A 19,536-nucleotide genomic window follows, 5' to 3' on the forward strand; every position below is an offset into this window, starting at 1 on the left:
AAAGTGAGGGTTTAAAGTTTCTTCCGCTCTTGTCTCCCACTATCTGGAATTTAACCTTACTCAATGGGATGTCTTATTTATCTGTATGCATTTCCTCCCAGGCTGTAAATTCCACAAAGAAAAAAGCTGTGTGTCGTTTTATTGGGTGTTTGGGTTCAACAACAAGCTTGCATATAGGTAGGGCTGGGTGTCTGTGTCTTTCCTCCAGGACCATTCTAGTAGTAGATTAAAGACAGTCTCATGTTATCTGATACACTTCCCACTAAGAGGTGGATGACCATGTCCCCTCCTTCCAGGCAGCCAGATGCTGTTTGTATTGTTCTTAGTTGGTGTGAGAAAACCGGGGCTCAGAGATTTGGTGTTTCAAGTCACTCAGTGAACAGATGTCAAAAGAAGTCAAGTCTAACTTCAAAATTCAAGCACTCTTTCATCAAGGAGTTGTCTTTCTTCCTAAACAAAGTTACTAGATGTATACAGATCTATGCATTTTAACCATGTAACTTCCATGTTCTTGGAATGTAAATGTTAGAAGTGAGATGGGTAATGAATGCAACTATACACTATCTATACTTTTTTTTTCAGAGCCATGAAACAGTATAGAATTAATAATCAACTCAAGAACCCCCAAATACCACAAACTATTGCCAAGGTTATTGGTTACCCTCTACAACCTGAAGATAAGGCCCTGCTGTTGAAAATACATCTTACTTAAGCCACTGAACATGGAGCAAACGAGCTGCTGCCCAACTGGAAGTTTGCATTCACAGTGACTTGCATTCATGGTACTGTGAGATGCTTTTCACACTACCAGAAGGAAAAAGTAATCATCAGTATCACCCAGCTACAACCCCTATGATCTACAACAGAGATTTGCCTGAAAGGTCTACTGGTACAATAGTTGCACAAATGTTATAGCAGTAACAACTATTTTTTGACTGGTTTTAAGGCCCATTCCATAAAATGAAACCTATACCTGATACTGCTAAAGTGGCCAAGAACCTGAGACTAGATAGGTCATGGGTTCTAGAGGAAAATCTACTATTATTATTCTGCTAAATGAGTATAGCAATAAAATGACTCCTAATGACATATTGCTATATCTACAGATCGGAGTCCCTCATCATCATGCAATCCTCATCAGAGAAGCTTCTTAATACAGTATATGGTCATTTTCACAAAGACACACAATTGGATAATTTTCAGAGGGTGAGAGACTTTGAGGGCATTCAGTCCTGCATAGGATGTTTTTATCAAACCCCGCTTCCCAAGGCTCAGGGATCTATGTGGAAGAGGAGGTGGAAAAATTATAAGAGACAGATGTGCAAGATAACTCCAAGGAAAGATTATCATCCAGACACAACAAGACTGATGCACATATGAACTCACAAAGACAGAGTTGACATACACAGGACCTGCACAGATTCAAATCAAACAAAGTCCCAACACTAAGAAAGGTAGGTAGACACAGAGTCCCACCCCTAGCCAAGAAGTTATTTGCAATTGGCACCTGCTGGGAAAGAGAAAATCAATATGCTCCAATAGAGTGTCAGTGGGTATCTCAAACACACTCTAAGGCAGACCCCTCAACCAGGAGCAGCTGGCCAACACAAAACAGATGCCATGATTTTTGTGTGCTTTTTTTGTCTTGTTGGTTTATTGTTTGCTTGTTTTGACCTTTGTTTTTTGTTTGTTTGTTTGTTTGTTTGCTTGTTTCTTCTTTTGGGAGAGACAGTGAAAAAGAGACAAAAAGACAGAAAGAGACAGACACACCTAGAGACAGAGAGACAGATGAGAAAGAATATGAAGTTGGTTAGATAGGAAGGTGGGAAGGATCTCCAAGGACCTGGAGAAGGGAAAAGAATATAATCAAAATATATTGTATGTAAAAGAGTTTTTAATAAAAAAAAAACTTAAGCTATTTTAAGGTCTGTTACAGAAGAGTAGATTTAAACATGAAGGAGAGAGGAAACAAATACAGGGGGCTAGGGTGGGGAAAGAGATAAGTAACACTAAGAATGTTTGACAAAACCATAGGGTGGAGAAATAATAACCCATTCAAGAGTTCACTGCCTTACAGATTTATATCTCTTGATTTGCATCTCTCACCTTAGAGATTTGGGGCACTCCGTCCTCAATGGGATTTCTTAATCAAGCCCTTCTCCTCCAGGCTCAGAGATCAGTATGGAAGAAGAGGAGGAAACATGAATATGAGACCTACATAAATGAGATATATAGACAAGCTATCTGTTAACAACATTTCCTAAGGTGGTGCCAAATAGTCTGGGTGTGAGCTGAGACTGACAGGAGGTGCCACTCATGGGTACCTCTCCCTGTATCATTGGCCAACGGAGGCTGGAGCTGGATGAATAGTAAAACCACCAATGTATTTAGCTCCCTTCCAGTCTCAATAAGATCTGAAGACAAGAGGTTTGGAAGAGTAAGTAGATCATAATGGGGGAAAAAATAGAATAAGGTGAACAAGCTGCACCCTAAGGTCAGATCTGGCCTGCTGCCCACTTTGGTGGTGTCCACAAATAAAGAATGATTGTCATACAATCAAAGAGCTGAAAAATTAGAAGAATGTGATGTAGTTGAATATATGACATTGAAATTTCAGTGCTCATCAGTCATATGTGTTTTGGAAAAATGGCTGAGTTCATCTGTTTATTTTCTCTATGATTAATGTCCTTTTATACAGATAAGAAATTTAGGTTCAGAGAGATTAAATCAATCAATCATCTCAAAATGATAGTTTGGAAGGTTCAAACTCAGATCTACCTGCCAATAAGCCCTACAACTCTTCAAGGCACCATCTGGCTGGAGGCAACAGAGAGGATAGCATGGCTGTTCCACCCAGGAACTCACAGCACCAGTGGCTACCTGCTGAGCCCATCAACAATCCAGCTGGGCAGTGGTACACATCTAATCCCAGCACATGGAGGCAGAGGTAGGCGGATCTCTGTGAGTTTGAGGCCAGCCTGGTCTATGGAGAGAGTTCCAGGACAGCCAGAGTGTTTACACAGAAAAACCCTGTCTCTAGAAAAAAAAGAAAGGAAGGAAGGAAGGAAGAAAGGAAGGAAGGAAGGAAGGAAGGAAGGAAGGAAGGAAGGAAGGAAGGAAGGAAGGAAGGAAGGAAAAACAATCCATGTGCCTAGGGAAGGAGCTTATGAGGATCAACCACTCCCTGAGGAGGGCTAGAAAGTTAATGATTGCTGGGAGAAGAGGAGTCAGGTTCCCCAGTACTGTGTCCATGACCAAATAAATGACCTCCCACCAATGTTCATGAAAGACACCATAACTAAGCTCAGTGAAGCATACAGAGAGTGGTGGGGAGGGAGAATGAGAGAGCCTTGTTAGGAAAAATAAGTTTGAAGGAGCGAGGTGGGGAGTGGGGGGGGGGGATAAGAAAGGGTAATGAGGAGATTATGATCAAAATATATATAAGTGAAATTGTAAAAAAAAAACATTTTTAAAAAAGAAATGGAAATCTATTCACTGATATTCAAATTTGCATATTCTTTTCATTAGTTAGTGTCTTTGACATTTAAAATGCTTTTGCGGTATATTTTGGTATTGAGAAGCAAGTATTGGGTACTTTTTATATAGATAAGCACCGAAATACCTCAGAATGTTTCGCAGTAGAGGATTTTTACTAAGATTCTGGAACAACTAAAGCTGACATAAATCAACCTATCTCCCACCTGTCTGTTCATCTATCAATCACTTGGTACTTAACATTTATGGTGTATCAGGTGAACTATTTAAGCACTAGGCCAGTTTTCCTTACTTATTCATAAGCACCGAGACTCAGGTGTCATTTGACAAGGTAAAGGACATTTTGTTTTTCTTCACAAGATGCCTGCTATTGTCAGCAACAACTGTTCTCACGCCACCAGAAACCTAACAGGTAGAATGAATTTCAGTGATAACTTGTTAAAGAAAATGCCCAGGCTTAAAGTTTCTTGGGCCAAGCTTTCATTAGTTATTGACTACTTCATTGTATTTTAAAAATGCCATAAAAGTAACGCAAGGTAAAGGCATGGGAATCAGAGGCCATGTGCAGGCTAGCTGAGGACCGGCTGTTGCAGTGCTCAGGGTGGCCTTGGACAAGTCCTGAGACCCTGCTTGGGATCAGAGGTCAAAACAAGGCTTAACGTACCTAGCTTTATTCCCCCAAGAAAGTGCCAGAAAAAATAAATTATAGTGCCACAATAGAATTCAAATTGTGAAATAAATTGCACATGTGAAAAATGTGATCTCCTTGGGGATGGCGGGGGGAGACGGGACAGCAATTAATGTCATTATAAAGACCCAAATTTGAAACCTGATTTTGTGGTTAGAATCAGAGTCCTATTTATAAGTTTCATCTATGCCAGCACACTACATTTCCTTTTCCTTTTCTGACCAGAGGAGACACAGGAGCACAGGACAAAGAAGTATGAGATGCGCTATTCATTGTAAAGTGGAATCTCTGCCTCATTATCATCCTGAAAGACAAGAGTAAGCCATTCCCATTCCACTTATGGAGTATGAAAGCTGTATGTTCTCACAGCTGGAGAAAACAAGAGCCAGGGGTCTCCCCATTTGGAAAAGAGTTGAATGAGGTAATTACAGAAGGACTCTTCTCCCAGACCTAGTGGCGTCCTCTTAGCCTTGCTGATATGCCCAAATGCCTTGATCCTAGGCAGAATTTCTTCTCTCTAGCTCTCATGGCTAAAAGCAAGTCATTGGTGGGAAGCTGCCACCTTGGGGAGTTTACAGATGCAGATAAACTTGCTGAAATAGTAATAGCAAATAGCAATCGGAGGGCCTGGATCCTTCAATAGTGTTAAATGCCTTTCACCAATGGCTTTTTGATGCAGGCTCAAGAAGCTGATAATAGAAACCTTAACAACCTGGGCAGGGCCCTTTTCAGCTTCCTCACCACACTCATCCTGGGATGAAATGGGCCGCAGGGAAGGGCTTGCAGGTCTATTCTCAACTCCAAAGCCTCCCCCGAAAGATAACCCCGTGCCTTGTGCAAAGTTATGACAGGAAGCTCCGCCAGGCCCGTGTGATAAGCTCTCCAAGAACAGCGCCAGGGACTGACAATTGTTTGGCAAAGGGGTGGCGTCCACTACTTTGAGTGTGACTTTGGACCAAAGAGCTGTAACAGACATCCAGGGCTGAGGCCCAGGAACACACTCTATCTGGTGTTAGGACCTAGCTGAGATTTGTTTCAAGAAGGAAATCAATGCTTACTAAACTAGGCAGGTGACAACCCTGGACGCATATCAAAGGGTGGAGAGGGACATGCTGAACTGGTTGCACTTCAGTTTTTGGTGGAGGAAAGTGTTGCATTAATACTACTTGTTTGGCTCTGTAGCTGGGTTTCTGCTAAGCTGCAGAGGAGTCCTATACAATCTGCAAAACCAAGGACTCCCCGCTACTTGATACTTCCAGCCATCTCGATGTGGGGGAACAACCCACCATGCACTGCCCCCACAAGCTTAGGGAAGCCAATTTTATCCCTCTCAGGAGACATGACACTGGCCCCCTAGCTCATTATTACAAAGCTATCACAGGGATTACATAAATCTCCCAGGTCACTCCTACAAGACTATTCAAGCTGACTTCTGACACTTTGTTCTATACCCTAAGAATATCAAACTTATAGGAGTTTCCACACCTGAATAGCATGTTCTCCTGCTGCCCCTAGCATGGTTCTCTCTTCACAAGTCCATTTCTCCACTTGTTCTCCTGCCTGGATGCTGCCTGTCTCCATCACTTGGCTCACACATCATCCTTAAACTGACTTTTGCCTGGAAACGTCTAGGATGAGTGATGACCCCCTCTTCTGTGTTCTCACAGTGTCCTCTTCCAGCTCATCCAATTCCCTCTCTATTTCTCCGACTCTCCCCCCAACTCCCACATGTCTTTCACACTGAGTTGTCTCCAAGTCTTAACCACCAGTCATCCAAGGGATGGCATCTCCCCTGCTCAACAGATGTTGATCCTTGGAAATAGTAAGCAAGAAATCATAGACTTAGACATTCTTAATAAATATATTTCATTATTTTAAAATCTTTACAAATTTTTAATTGGCAAATAATACTTGGACATATGATATGTTTGTGGGGCACACTGTACTACTCAATGCATATACTTCAGCTTTCACTCACTTGGGAGAAGCTATCAAACGTGATGATTCTATTCAAGAAAAACAAAAGTAAAGAAAAGAAATAGACACTGAAAATGGTTTTTCAGTGTGTCCAGTGAAGCCAGGAGCATATATTTTCTCTTTGGTTTTGTTTACCCATTTTGTTAAAAACAGCACAGGTCTTCATTTGAAGGTGTGACTTTGTTCCTCGTGTACATTTTGCACATTCATTTTTATATCTAACAGTATTTCCTTAATATACTCTATATCTTAAATATTTAACAAGTTTTGAGGGGAGAGCCACTTAAATTTTGCATACACAATGGAGATAGATATTCTCTCTCTCTCTCTCTCTCTCTCTCTCTCTCTCTCTCTCTCTCTCTCCCAACCTTCCCAATCCTAAGTCTCAGTCCTAAGCTAGGGGACCTGAGAAGCCCTCAGTGACGTGCACATGGGGTTTAGAACTAAAGGATTATCCTGAGGAAGTCAAGGGAATCTGGCTGAGGTGGAGTTTGTTCAGTCGTGGTAACATATACACAATGACTGATATATACAGGTTCTATGCTACATAAAGTATTCATCAAAATTGAGCCCAGCATATTATCCTATTACTATCCAAAACAAGGTTACAGAGAGGTTGATAGATATAGAAGCTATACAGGGGTTTGACTTGTTCAAAGCCAGTGTGAGAATAAGACCTCATCTAGAGAGGGTAAACAATAGGGCATTGGTGCTATGAAGGGGGAATGGGAAAAACAGGAGCTGGGGACTTTAACTGGGGAGGAAGGAGATAGCAAAATACAGAGAAAGAGAGAAGAAAAGGAAAACAAACAAAAACATTATCTCTCACATCCAGGCTGTTCTGAAAATGTTTGTGTCCTCACTCAGAAACAAGTGATTTTGAAGCTACCAGGAGCCTCCCTGGGAGGAGAGTGAGATGCAGGGTCATAACAGCCAACATTTTTTGGAAGTCCCAGCGTAAATTCACAGCCTTGGAGGAAAGTCCCTGGCACTGTTTGAAAACCCTGTTTATGTTTGCCTCCTTGCTCCACTCCCATCTTGACGGGTGTCTTGTTTTAGACAATGAAATCTGGGTACATTCTGCTCAAGTAGTCCCTGCAAAGGAATAGGTAAAGAATATTTTATTAGTTTGTTTTATAATACAAATATGGGATCTTCAGCCAACCTGGGTGGATTCCAACACATTGATTATGTCAGTCCTCATCCATGAGGTTGTGGAGGTGCAACACCATCCCTAAATGGGAACCTCAGCATTGCCTGCCACTGAACGCCTTCAACCCCTTGACTATGTGTGATGAGGAAGACTTGCCTGAGACAGGCTCATGTGCTCTGCATCAAGCCTGTGGCATGGCTTTGTAACCTTGGCTGTGTGACTTAGAACTGCTAACACTCACCTTTTTCACTGTTGAAATGTGGTGGTGTCCTCGGGACTGCCTCAGCAGGTCTCAAACTCCATAATCCTCTCTTTCTGGCACAGAGCCAAATGACAGTTATCTCTCAGCCTCACATGTGCTGGCTGGCTGGAACCAAGTATTGTTCAACCCAGTGTGGGAAGAAGCCTTAGTACCTCTTCCAGCCCTGGCTCATGTAGCTTCCTTCACTACCTTCTCTTAGTCTCCGGCCTGCTAGCAGAAGCCACGTTGAATCTAGAACTGGAATCTTGAAAGTCCATGAGCAGAGAGGTCTTGTCTTGAACCTGGTTCTCTGCCAGAGAGTGATAAAATAATTAGGGGGGACATGAACTGCTGAAGGGGTCTCAGGACAAACAGCAAGTGCAGACAGAGGAAGGCAGTTAGCATTGGTGTGACCCCAGATTGGGGTTCGATTGATCCGGTGTGCATCCCTGAAGTAAGAACTGCACTACAGATCCAGCTGAGTGGGGGCAGTGAGCATTTGTGTTTTCCTCAGACACTGACTAAGGGTGACCACCACAACCCTTGAAGACTTGGCAGTAAGATCTGGGAAATCCCCTAAGACATCTTCTGCTTTGGTTCCACAGTTTGAAGAAGGAGACGCTGACACCATCCCTAGGACTTGAAAGCAAGATTCCATACAGGACTTGATAATACCCTGCCTGGCCTTAATTGTTGTTGTTAATGTTCCTTCCCCCACATCCCTCTCTGACACATCTAACCTCAGGACCCCCTTGGTGAAGAACAAAAGTCCCCAAATCCCAGCCTTCTTACCTACACACATTCCCCCACCACCTTTCCCCAAACTAGAGCCTGAGATACTTAATATTCTCCATCAGTAGCCCGTCTCTTCTCCCTGCTAACCCCTCTTCACAGCCAAGGCTTCTGTACCTCTCCTGCTATTATTTAGAAGTTTGAGGAAGTATTTATGTGTCAGATAAAAAGTGTGCTCCTGTCCTCTGATGCTGGCCTTATTTTTAGCAGTCTTCCAGGCTCCTAGTGCCTTTCCTGAGAACCTTGGCTGCAATCCTTGTCGACGAGAGCAAAGACATGCCTGGATACAAATAATACACAAACGTTATGCCCCTTTCACATAAATATTTGCAGCTCCCAAGCAGTAAGCCCAAAAGTCCAGCCTTCTCCCTGTGAACCTGTTTCTTCTTCTACACTTCCCAAGCCTTTTCTTTTCTGGATTTGATTCACAGCCAGGAACAATCATTTCCATTTCCTCATAAACCAGCAGCAAGAAGTTGCCCTCTCCAAATACAGAGACACTGGGTGGAACCATATTAGGCAATCAACTGCACTACTCTCCTGGAAAACAATAGAAAACTGGAAGAAAGAAAGAAAACATATACTTGCATATACACACATATTCATACACATGCACACATACACCCATACACACACATGTCTACACACACACACACACACACACACACACACACACACACACACACACACAAGAAAAGAACCTCAGATAGTAAGGCTAAAATTGTAACTAAGAACCTATAATTGGGTTCTATAAGTCCCCTCAACTCTAGTAGGATGGCCAGAAATTGACACTGTTGAGCTCCAAACCCACAGCCCCAGCTCTACTGTCCTGCTTACATTATGATTATCCATCATAGGATAGTTCATCAGCCATGGCTGGGTGACCATGCCAGACTCGGCATAAATCCCTTGGTCAAGTTGTTCAGTTTGTCAAGACTCATTTCCATGTCTGCAAACTGGGTTGTGAAGGATGCCTTCTTTGTATGGAGACTTGAGTATTCACAGAGGTCTCCCAGGAAGGTGCTCATCTCCTAGCCCCACCTTGCCTGCTGTTGACACGCATGAGGAACCATCATTATTTTCACTCCTCACATTCATCTGCACAGCAGCCCTACACACCCTCTCTCCAGGAAACAGAAGCTCTGAATTACAGGTGGGTTTCTTCTTTCCAGGCAGCCGCTGTGGCCAGCACTGTCACATCCACACCCTGCTGACTGAAGATGAGATGGATGGACCATGCCTCCAGTGTCTATCAGTGGGGTTCAGCTCGGGTAAGAAGATGAGGCCACTCTATCAACTGCTCCAGGCCTGCCCCTCCTCTTTAAGCCATGGGCCTCCTGTGCTGCCTTACTTATAAATTGCTTGGGAGAGATGAGCAGTGCCATACCAGATGCTTCACGTTTTAGCACAAGAGTAAGCCACAGTAACATCAGATTGTATATACGTGGGAGGGCTCTTTATTTGACTGGCACATGCTTATTGAACAGAGTACTGAGTTTCATGAGGATAACTTCATAGTAAGGTAATGTATTTTGAGCATATTGCCTCTGACACATACCCATCTTTGCTCAACAGTCCTCCCAATATTCTCCTTCACATTTCGTCAGTGTTTGTTTACAGTACCAGGGTGGAACCTGAGTCTTCGCACTTGCTGAACAAGCACTGTACCACTGAACCACATCCCATTCATCAAAGAGGCAGACAGGAGAGACAAAGTATAAGAAGGCATAGCCTCTGCCCTACTGAAACTCACAGCCTCACAGGCCACTGTGCAAATAAACTAAGTAAAATGTATTGCTGAGTTTAAAGACTTACCCATGGGTCAACTGAGAGAGGCGGAACGTGACACCTTTACTTTTTTCAGGGCAAGGATTGCTGTGGGATGGTCCTTCTGTACGCTGTGAATATATGTTGCTACTATTGGTTAATAAAGAAGCTGTTTTGGTCTATGGCAACACAGGATACAGCCAGGCAGGAAATCCAAGAGACATATAGGGAAAGAAAGGCAGTGTTGGGGAGACACTGGAAGCCGCCAGAGGACTGAGATGTAATAGAACACAGGTGAAGCCAAGAGACACATGATAATACATAGATTAATAGAATGGGTTAATTTAAAATAAAAGAGCTAGCTAGCAATAAGCCTGATCCATACACCAAACAGTTTGTAATTAATGTAAGACTCTGTGTTTTTATTTGGGACCCAGCAGCTGCAGGACATAGGAAAACTTCCAGCAACAACTTGCAGAAGAAAAACAAACAAACAAACCTAGACAGTGGGCCCGAGAAGCTACTGAGCTGGAAGTGTTCAGATCACCAGTAATGTTGGGTATATGGGACCACAGAAGGGTTGAGAGCAATGGGCCAGAGAAGCCAGAAGAATCAGGCTGCAGGAACATCCAGGGCCATTCACTGGGGACGGCAGTGAATGCTGGGATTTAAACAGAGGAGTGATGTGGTCAGATTTACATTGTAGGAGCAAGGTCAGCGCTGGTGCACACACAAGCTTATGAGACACTCATGCACTGTGCTCCATCCCTTTGTTCTTGCTCCTGCCAGCACTTATCATGGGGTTGCCTCCCTTCTGAATTCTGAGGTGAAGCAGGAGCTCAGGGCTCCTCTCTTCTCCCTAGCTGGCTCCTCACTAACCTCCACAGGAGGTTTGTATACAATGGAGCCCCCAAGGCTGGTACTCAGTCCAAGCATTATCACTCAACATTCTAAAGCCTGTGTGGAAGTCTCTGTTGCCATACTAGTCAATGTAGCCAAATTCTGATTTGTGTTAAGATTATCACAAATGTGACAAGCTATCAGAGATATAGGTAGGAAGTGACATGTAAGAGGCTGAAGATATAGCTATGTGGCCAAGGGCTTGCCTAAAAAGCACAAGATCTTAGGTTTACCCACAAATAAAAAAAAAAAAAAATGGAGTATGTATGGGCACCATTTTGAAGGCCCTAAATCTTAGTGCCTTTTAGCAGATGTTTACAGGGAGCCTAGGCAAGCCTGTGCTAGGCACCTCATCAAATGCACAGGTGTCATTTTCTACTCTCTGCTGTTCTTCAAAGTTAACTACATCCCAGTAGAAACAGCAGAGGAACAATGGGAGATCATCCTCATGCAGAACCTAAGAGAACTGGCTTTGACTTGACCACCTTGGGTTTGCATTCCTTCTCTTGATAAGCATATCTTAGGGAGGATATCCCATGCCACTTGAACTCTGTTTCTGGATCAGAGATAGAGAATGAAACACATTTCTCATAAGTGGACTGCAGTGATTCAACTGCATAAAATCTTTTGGGTTGTTTATTTCAAGACAAGGTTTCTCTGTGTGGCCTTGGCTGTCCTGGAACTGTGTAGAACCAAGCTGGCCTTGAAATCACTGAGATCTGCCTGCCTCTGCCTCCCGAGTACTGGAATTAAAGGCATGCACCACCACTGTCCTGCTTCAATAAAATCTAAAAGCACAGTGTCTGTCGTACTGTGAGGATTAAATGCATGTAGGTAAAGAAATAAAATTTAAAAGAAAATTCTTTAGCTGTGAGTGAAAGCTTGAAGCTCCTCAAAAAAAATGAGCATTGTTGCAAATGATCAAGCAACCCAGCATGTCTGCCCTGGGATGTACAACCCAGAGAAAGAAAAGCCCATGTGCATACAAAACACAGGTACATATGAGTTCACAAAAGCACCTTTGCAAGTATCTAACAGTGACCTGAATTCATATCAATGAATATTTCTGAGCCTTAAAAAAAATGAATAAAATACTGATATATGCTACTGTTAGGTCTTAAATGGGGGATAAGCAGCTAACTAGGGTACCTATTAAGATATCACAGTTGGCACTGGCTATTAAGTTCTCCCAGCATCCCTCAGTCCCTACCTGTTACAGGGTCCTCCTGGCTGGTATACCCAGCCCCCTACCCTGCACTCCCCAGCCCAAGGCTGGGCTGCCCCTTCCAAAGCTCAATTCCTCCGGCCCCTTTAAATTCAAGCCATTTTGGCCAAAGCAGTCTCTGGTCCCAGGCCACCCCACCCCTGTTGGTTGGCAGTTCCTCCCTTGCTCTGCCTCCCCATCTCTCCTCACACAGCCTTGTGCAGTCTAGCCATGGTCACTCTGGACTCTCCCCCATGTCCCTGACTCCACCTGTTTTCTCCCTTATATCAGTAATGACACCCTTAGCCCCTTAGAGGTGTCCATGCCCTCCTTTTTATTTATTTATTTTTTTCTATTCACCTACAACACAGAGCAACCTGGCAACACAATGAAAAAAAAAAAAAAAGCCAATTGCAAGGAGCCACAGACTGTAGAGTCCATTTTCATAAATTGTCCAGAACAGGCCATAAATAAAGAAAAGGAGACTGGGAAAACACAAAAGGGAGTGGAAGAAAAGGAGAGGATCCACAGTTTCATGAATACAAGGCTTTCTTTTGGAAAGATAAAAATGTTCTGGATGGAGGTAGTGACTGCTTAGCATTGCAAACAGGCAAAAGCCATGGAATTGATCACCATGAAATTGCTAATTTTTTTAACCACATGAATTTACTTTCAGGATCTTAAATCAAGCTTCATCTTTGGACCATGCCTTTTCTGGTCACAAACCAGTTGTGTGCATGGGGTCGGTTTGAAATTAGCCTTAGAAAACACAGTACCAGGCAGGGGACCAGGGTAACTGGATAAAAAGCTTGTTGTGCAAGTGTGAGGATCAGAGTTCTGATCCCCAGAACCCATGAAGAAACAGGTGCTGTGGTGCGCATCTGACATCCTAGCAACCTAAGGCAAGATAAGGGATAAAAGCAGGAGAATCCCTGGAGCTCACTGGGCAGCTAACATGGCTTACAGAGTGGTAAATTGCAAGAAATCTGCCCTAAACATGGGGGAAGGTAAGACTGACATCCAATGTTGTTCTTTAACAACCACATACATACAACAGCCATGTGTACTTCCCCAACTCACACAAAAGCACCACCAACACATACACACATGCTACACACATCTCTCTCTCTCTCTCTCTCTCTCTCTCTCTCTCTCTCTCTCTCTCTCTCTCTCTCTCTCTCTCACACACACACACACACACACACACACACACACACACACACACAGTTTCAGAAACAGAAACCACAGTGCCAGGGTGGGCCCTTGGGTTGTACAGTCTTCAGGTTCCTGTAGAAATACAGTGGACAATGCCTGTCCCTGTGGCACTCAGGGACAGTCAGCAGCAAATCTCTGCTGTGCAACTCCCTGAGCCTCAATCTCCTCAGCAATGAACTCAAAGGAACAGATTCAGCCTTGGAGTAAGGATGAGGATGAAAAGGGGGTGAATTCCTTTCCTAAGACAAATGATCAAAAACTGGGTGCCCCCCAAAAAACAGAATGTATTCTCTCACGAATCCAGAATCCAAATGTGTAACCACAAAGTAAAGCATGGCATGCCCCTTTCTTCAATACCTTGAGGTAAAGAGGGATCCCACAGGGCCTCCTCCTCCAGTTTCTGAGGACTTGCTTTTGCTGGCTCCAATCTTTGTATCTGTGCTCATGTGGCTTCTCTTCTCTGTCTCAAATCTCCCTCTCCCTTTCTTCTGAAAGCCCATTTGTCATTGCATTCCATCCCACCTGAGTAATCTCATCATTGCAACTGCAAAGACCTCATCCAGCATAAGGTCACATCACAAGCTCCAAAGATCAGGATGCAAACATAGCTCTGAAGGGACTGTTATTCAGTACATTGCCGAGGATAACCTGGGTAAATTGCTTTGGGACACTTAAATGTAAAGTATGCCATGTTGGTCATGACCATCACAGCCATTGTGTTCATGATAATAAGGCTATGCCCCAGCCTCTCTCTGTAGTGCAGGGTCACTTTGGTTTCCCCAGCTCTTCAAGAGAAAGAAGAGGTTTCTCCTAGTATTCCTGTTTTCTGGTCATCAGCCTCAGCTGGGTTCCCATCACCATAGTGCAGCTCACCTTTCTCAACACTGCAACAGCTACTTGAAGCCTCTCGTTTCTAGAACTTATACATTATCCTGAAATAAGCTCCGGGATCCCAATTTGACTTTAGCCCTTGGACTCCTTCTTCAAGGCTAGACCACCCAGACACCCTTCTAGATTGGATGCTCTTCAGTGACTTCCATATTTAGTTCCTTGTTTCCACCTGGTTAGAGGTGGGAGACCAGCACTCTTCCATCCTCACCTGGGAAGTTTGCATAGATAAAAGATGAGGCACCATCTTCTTAAGAATTAAGTCTGAATTGATGGGGAGTGGAACTTAGGCATTAATAATTTTTCTAAGTGTTTCAAATTATTCCAATGAACAGCCAAGTCAGCTATTATCACTGTAGGAACAAGTACTAAAGAATGACATCACCCTACCACAAAATGCCTGAAATCACAAAGATTACCTATGGGGCCCAATTGCCCTAGCAGACATTCTAGTTCATGCTTAGTGGAGAATCTTAGAACAACAACAACAACAACAACAAAAAAAAAAAAAAAAAAAAAAAAAAAAAAAAATCCAGAAAAGGAGCTGGGTGTAGTGGTGCATGGTTTAATTCCAGCACTTGGCGAGCAAAAACAGGTGGACCTCTGTGAGCTCAAGGCCAGTTTGGCTACATATGTAGCCAGCAAAGGCTATATAAAATTCCAGAAAAGGCATAAATTTGAGTGACAGGCTTGGAATCAAATCCTGCCACTTAATAAACGGTGTGTTCTTTATTGTATCCCTTCACCTCTCTGAAGCTCTGTTTCTAGTGTTGGGAATGCTTTAGTAATCATACTGCTCTCACCGTACCAACACGCAGAAGAAGTGAGCGTTAGCATCTAACAGTGTCTGTCCTAGGAGATCAAAGTCCCCTCTCTCCTTCCTGGAATTTGCAAAACATTTAAATCTAGTTCCAGATGCCAGAATTATGACTCTTCAGCCCCAGAGAAGGATTGATTGTTCCATTCCAAGTCTTTACTGTATGTTCACTAGATTAGAGGCAATTCCAGAACTCCACTCCCAGGTGATTAAAATGAGGCGGGAGAGCCATGGGCCTGGTGGCTGTGGCTTCAGGCCAGTTGGTGGTAATTTGACTAGGTGAGCCCAGGCTCCAGCACATAGTGATCTGGCCATATGACAATACGCAAAGGCTTGGAGTTATAGGCAGTAAGCTGCATGGTAGAAAAACTCCCTGCTTTCTTGCCAAAGTTAAAAGCCAGGAGGCCTGGCATCCAAGCTGCAGGATCTTCCTGACAAACTAAGATCCACTCTGCTGTCCTTATGAAACCAAGGGCAAAGTTCTTCTGTGTCACTGGAAGCCAGAACCCAGCAAGCTGGGAAGCAAGGGACTCAGATTTTGCAAATGGTCTTGGTGTTCTCTGCCCTCCAGAATGCTCTATGGAATCCTTTACCCAAACTCACACATGGAGCCTTTATACTCACAAGTCTGACGCTCTCTTTCCTTTTTTATTAGTTAATATTTTTGTGTGGATGCCAGGATTTGAACCCAGAGCCTCACTTATTCTAGGCAAGTGGACCTACAGTCCAACTTTCTTTTTAGTTTTCCTTTTGAGACACAGTCTCACTAAGTTGCTCATGCTGGCCTTGCAACCTTCCTGTTTGCTGAGTATCTGGGGTGACAGGCATGTATCACCAAGCTCCACTTCTTCCTTCCTTTCTAATGACACCTTGCAAATATCGTAGTCACCCCCTGGGAGACTATCAAGCTGTCATCCCTTACCTATGTCTTCTTACACATCTCTTTTCTGCCACCCAGCAGAATGTATGCCATATTCATTTGTTTGTTTATTTGGTTTTTATAGCATGCCTGCCGTTTGTCAGATGAGGCACTTCACCCTCCACACATTGTGTATTCTTGCAGCCTTGCCATGGAATACAATCCATCAAGTGATCACCGAAGTGAATTAAACCTACCCACCATTTGTCTAATAAACTGGTGTGTGAACAACACATTAGCAGAATCCCAACGGCCAGCATAGCCTCAGATGCATAACCCTATGTACAAGCTCACCATTAAATCCTTACCATTATAGGAATCTTTGAACTTAAATAACTGGATCCCCAGCATATCCCCAGGGCATGCTGATCTACTTACAAGGGTTAAAAACACTCTTCTGAGGGCCAGCAAGATTGTCCAGCAAATCAAGGCCCTTGCTGCCACGCCTGAAGACTTGACTGGGATCCCCAAGATCAGCATGGAAAGAGAGGACTTCTGCAAGTTGTCCATTCGCACCATGGCTCTCTCAAGCATGTGCACATGCATGCATACACACATACACATACATATATGTAATTTTTTTAAATGTTAATCAGTCTGTGAGTTCAATGTTCCACTCAGAAAATACGGCCCTGCTGTGTGCTCCTCACTGTCCCTTACTTAATACCTAAGTGTGTCACCATAACCAGCAAAAACCTTCATGACCTTCCGCCCCAACCTGCTGCTCCCTGTGTCCCACTGGCCACACCTCTAGTTCTGGGTGTACAAGCTAGGTCCAACCTGTACACCGTTATCTTTGCTGACTCTTTTGGTCACAGACCTCACCACAAAAGTTGTCTCCTCAGGAATGCTTACTCTAACCATCCAGTAAAGTACAATTGATCTATTGCACAGACATATGCTTGCATGTTTATGCAAACACACAGAAACACACATACAGGCATGCATATATAAATGCACACAGTTGCTGTGTCTGTCATGTTCCTTACTTTTATGGTGTTTATATCAATCACACCTTGCTCCTATCTACATGTCTTTGTTCAGCTGTTTATTGTCTTTTGCGATGTAGCACCCATATTTCTACCATAGAGCTGTAGTTTAATAAGTACAAGTAAAGGAATCAGTCATCAAAAGCACTGATTGCCCTGGTAGAAGGTGATCTTAGCCCCCTCCCATGCATACTTCTAGTAGTGGAAGGAGGCATCTCATCACCACCGAAGGTCACCCCATTCCATCCCTAGCCAGTTGAGATTGTTGGAATGTATTTTCCAGACACCAAGCTGCACCTGCCTCCCTCTCATTTCCTACCACTGGCCTTGTTGCCCCTCCCTGTAGCCACCCCCAAACCAGGCTGGTCCTCTTACCACATGACAGTCCTTCAAATATTTGAAGACTGTGAAATTTCCTCTTGGCCTTCTGTTGTCCAGGTAAATAGCTTCTTGTAGATACTGTCCAGAAACCTGTCTTTGTTTGCTTTCGATGACTGTATCCATAAAACACTTCAGCTTCCTGAATGTGTAAATGGCCTGTGTTGTTATTTTCCAGGGCAGCAGCCAACACACTACCAGGGTGAGGCTGCCCCTACATTTACCCAGTAACTGAGCTAGCCCTGGGAGGGGTCCAAGTGTCATTTTTCAGCCCTAAGAAATCTCCTTCTGACCACATCATGTAAGAGAGTCCAGGAGGACCAACGACAACTAAAAATTCAGAGATGAGGAAAGCAGACCATGTACCAGCCTACTGTAGTGGGCATGTCATGCCAAGAACACTGAGCTTGTATTTCTCCTTAGATTCCATCTCTGTTTCTTCCTCTCTCTGTCACCAGTCACTCTTTAAAGGGTATGGACCTAAGGCTGGGGTAGAGTGCTTACCTAGCATTCATGAAATCTCAGCACTGAAAATGCAAACATTGGGAGAAAAAATTGTGTCATAGACACCCAAGGACAGTAACAAAGAGCTCTGTCCATGCAGCACAACTCTTTCCCTTCTTGGTAGTTCATGCTGCTACCTGATCACTGTTTTTTCTTTCAATTTTTCTCTTGAGAATTATGTGTGTGTGTGTGTGTGTGTGTGTGTGTGTGTGTGTGTGTGTGTGTATGTAATCTTTATTTCCCACTCCAATTCTCACTATATTCCCCCAACACAATCCCCTTCCCAATTTCACGTCTTTTCATTTATTTTTATAATCTACTAAGTGCAATTAATGGGGCCCAGATTTGTAAGGGTGTGGCATTGGTGTTCCCATGAAAGATGTGAGATCGTGAGGACAGGATCTTGTTTATCCTAGATAGCACTTGCATCACCAACACTGAAGTGAGTTCTGAATAATGACAGTATTTAATAACAATGAGAGAGTGAATGAAACAACAAATGAATGGGTATGGGATTTCCACACAAAACCCTTGACCTTTCAGAACTTCAGTTTCCTCTTGTGTAGAATGGAGAAGGTGAGAGGGAGACAAGAGTTCCCTTCCTCGCCAGTCTGTTGTGCAGATCAACTCAGATATCACCCACCATGATTCCATCAAACATTCCTAGTCCTTGTGTGGCATGGTTACACAGGACTAGTTAATGAGCAAAAAAGGTCAGGGTCTATCCTTTGTGTATGGTTTGAGAGGACTTAAAACCCCCATACAGGTCTGAAAATCCTTACCACTTTACTATCTGAAAATCCCAGCATTCAACATTCCTTTCCTTTAAGAAAGCAAAGCCCCTCTGAGAAGTTTCCCCAGTGTGAAGAGCAGAGGGTAGATGGAGATAATGGAAGGTGGAGCACTTCTGTGACAGCCAAAGTTACATTCTAAGTTTTAATTACTATGCCTTACAGATCCATGAAACAAAAATGCCTCTGATCTGCAAGGCCCTTGCACAAGAACATATAATTCCTGAAATGCTGGAGCCTATTGTTTATGGGAGATAACAAGTCACGTATTTTCACTCCCCTAAGCAAGTTTGTTTGACCAATCTGCACTATGTGCTATATTACTTGTGGGTGGGAAGTTCACAGGCAGGAAATACGTCAGGATGTTTGCTTGCCCCTGATTGGACCTGATGGGAAATACTTAAACTGCTGCAAAACTTCACGGGGGCCATTTTTCTAGGGAACCAGAGATGGACCTAGCCAAAGCCCATCAGCCTGGCCAGTGTTTAGTTAAAGGTTGCTTCAAATTTGACTTTAAAATGTGGTTGTGGTACTATTCTCTAATGGTGGAATTAACATTTTCTCTGTATCCCAGCTGCTTACCTCTCACCACCCAAGTTTCCCTGTGATTTACCACACTTCAGATGAATGAGTCTGGATTGTCATATACAAAATTATAGCCAACAAGTTTTGAATGGAGGAATAGAGACCTACCTTTCTAGCCTGATCCAATACTTTGGAGGCATTTTCCTTAGGCTTTCTGCTGTGTCTTAACACCCATCCTGTAGCAGAGGAAATCCACCACATAAGTATTTCCTGCTTTCATCATGCCAAAAGAA

Source organism: Onychomys torridus, chromosome 16 (genome assembly GCF_903995425.1).
Source record: "Onychomys torridus chromosome 16, mOncTor1.1, whole genome shotgun sequence".
Classification (NCBI taxonomy): domain Eukaryota; kingdom Metazoa; phylum Chordata; class Mammalia; order Rodentia; family Cricetidae; genus Onychomys; species Onychomys torridus.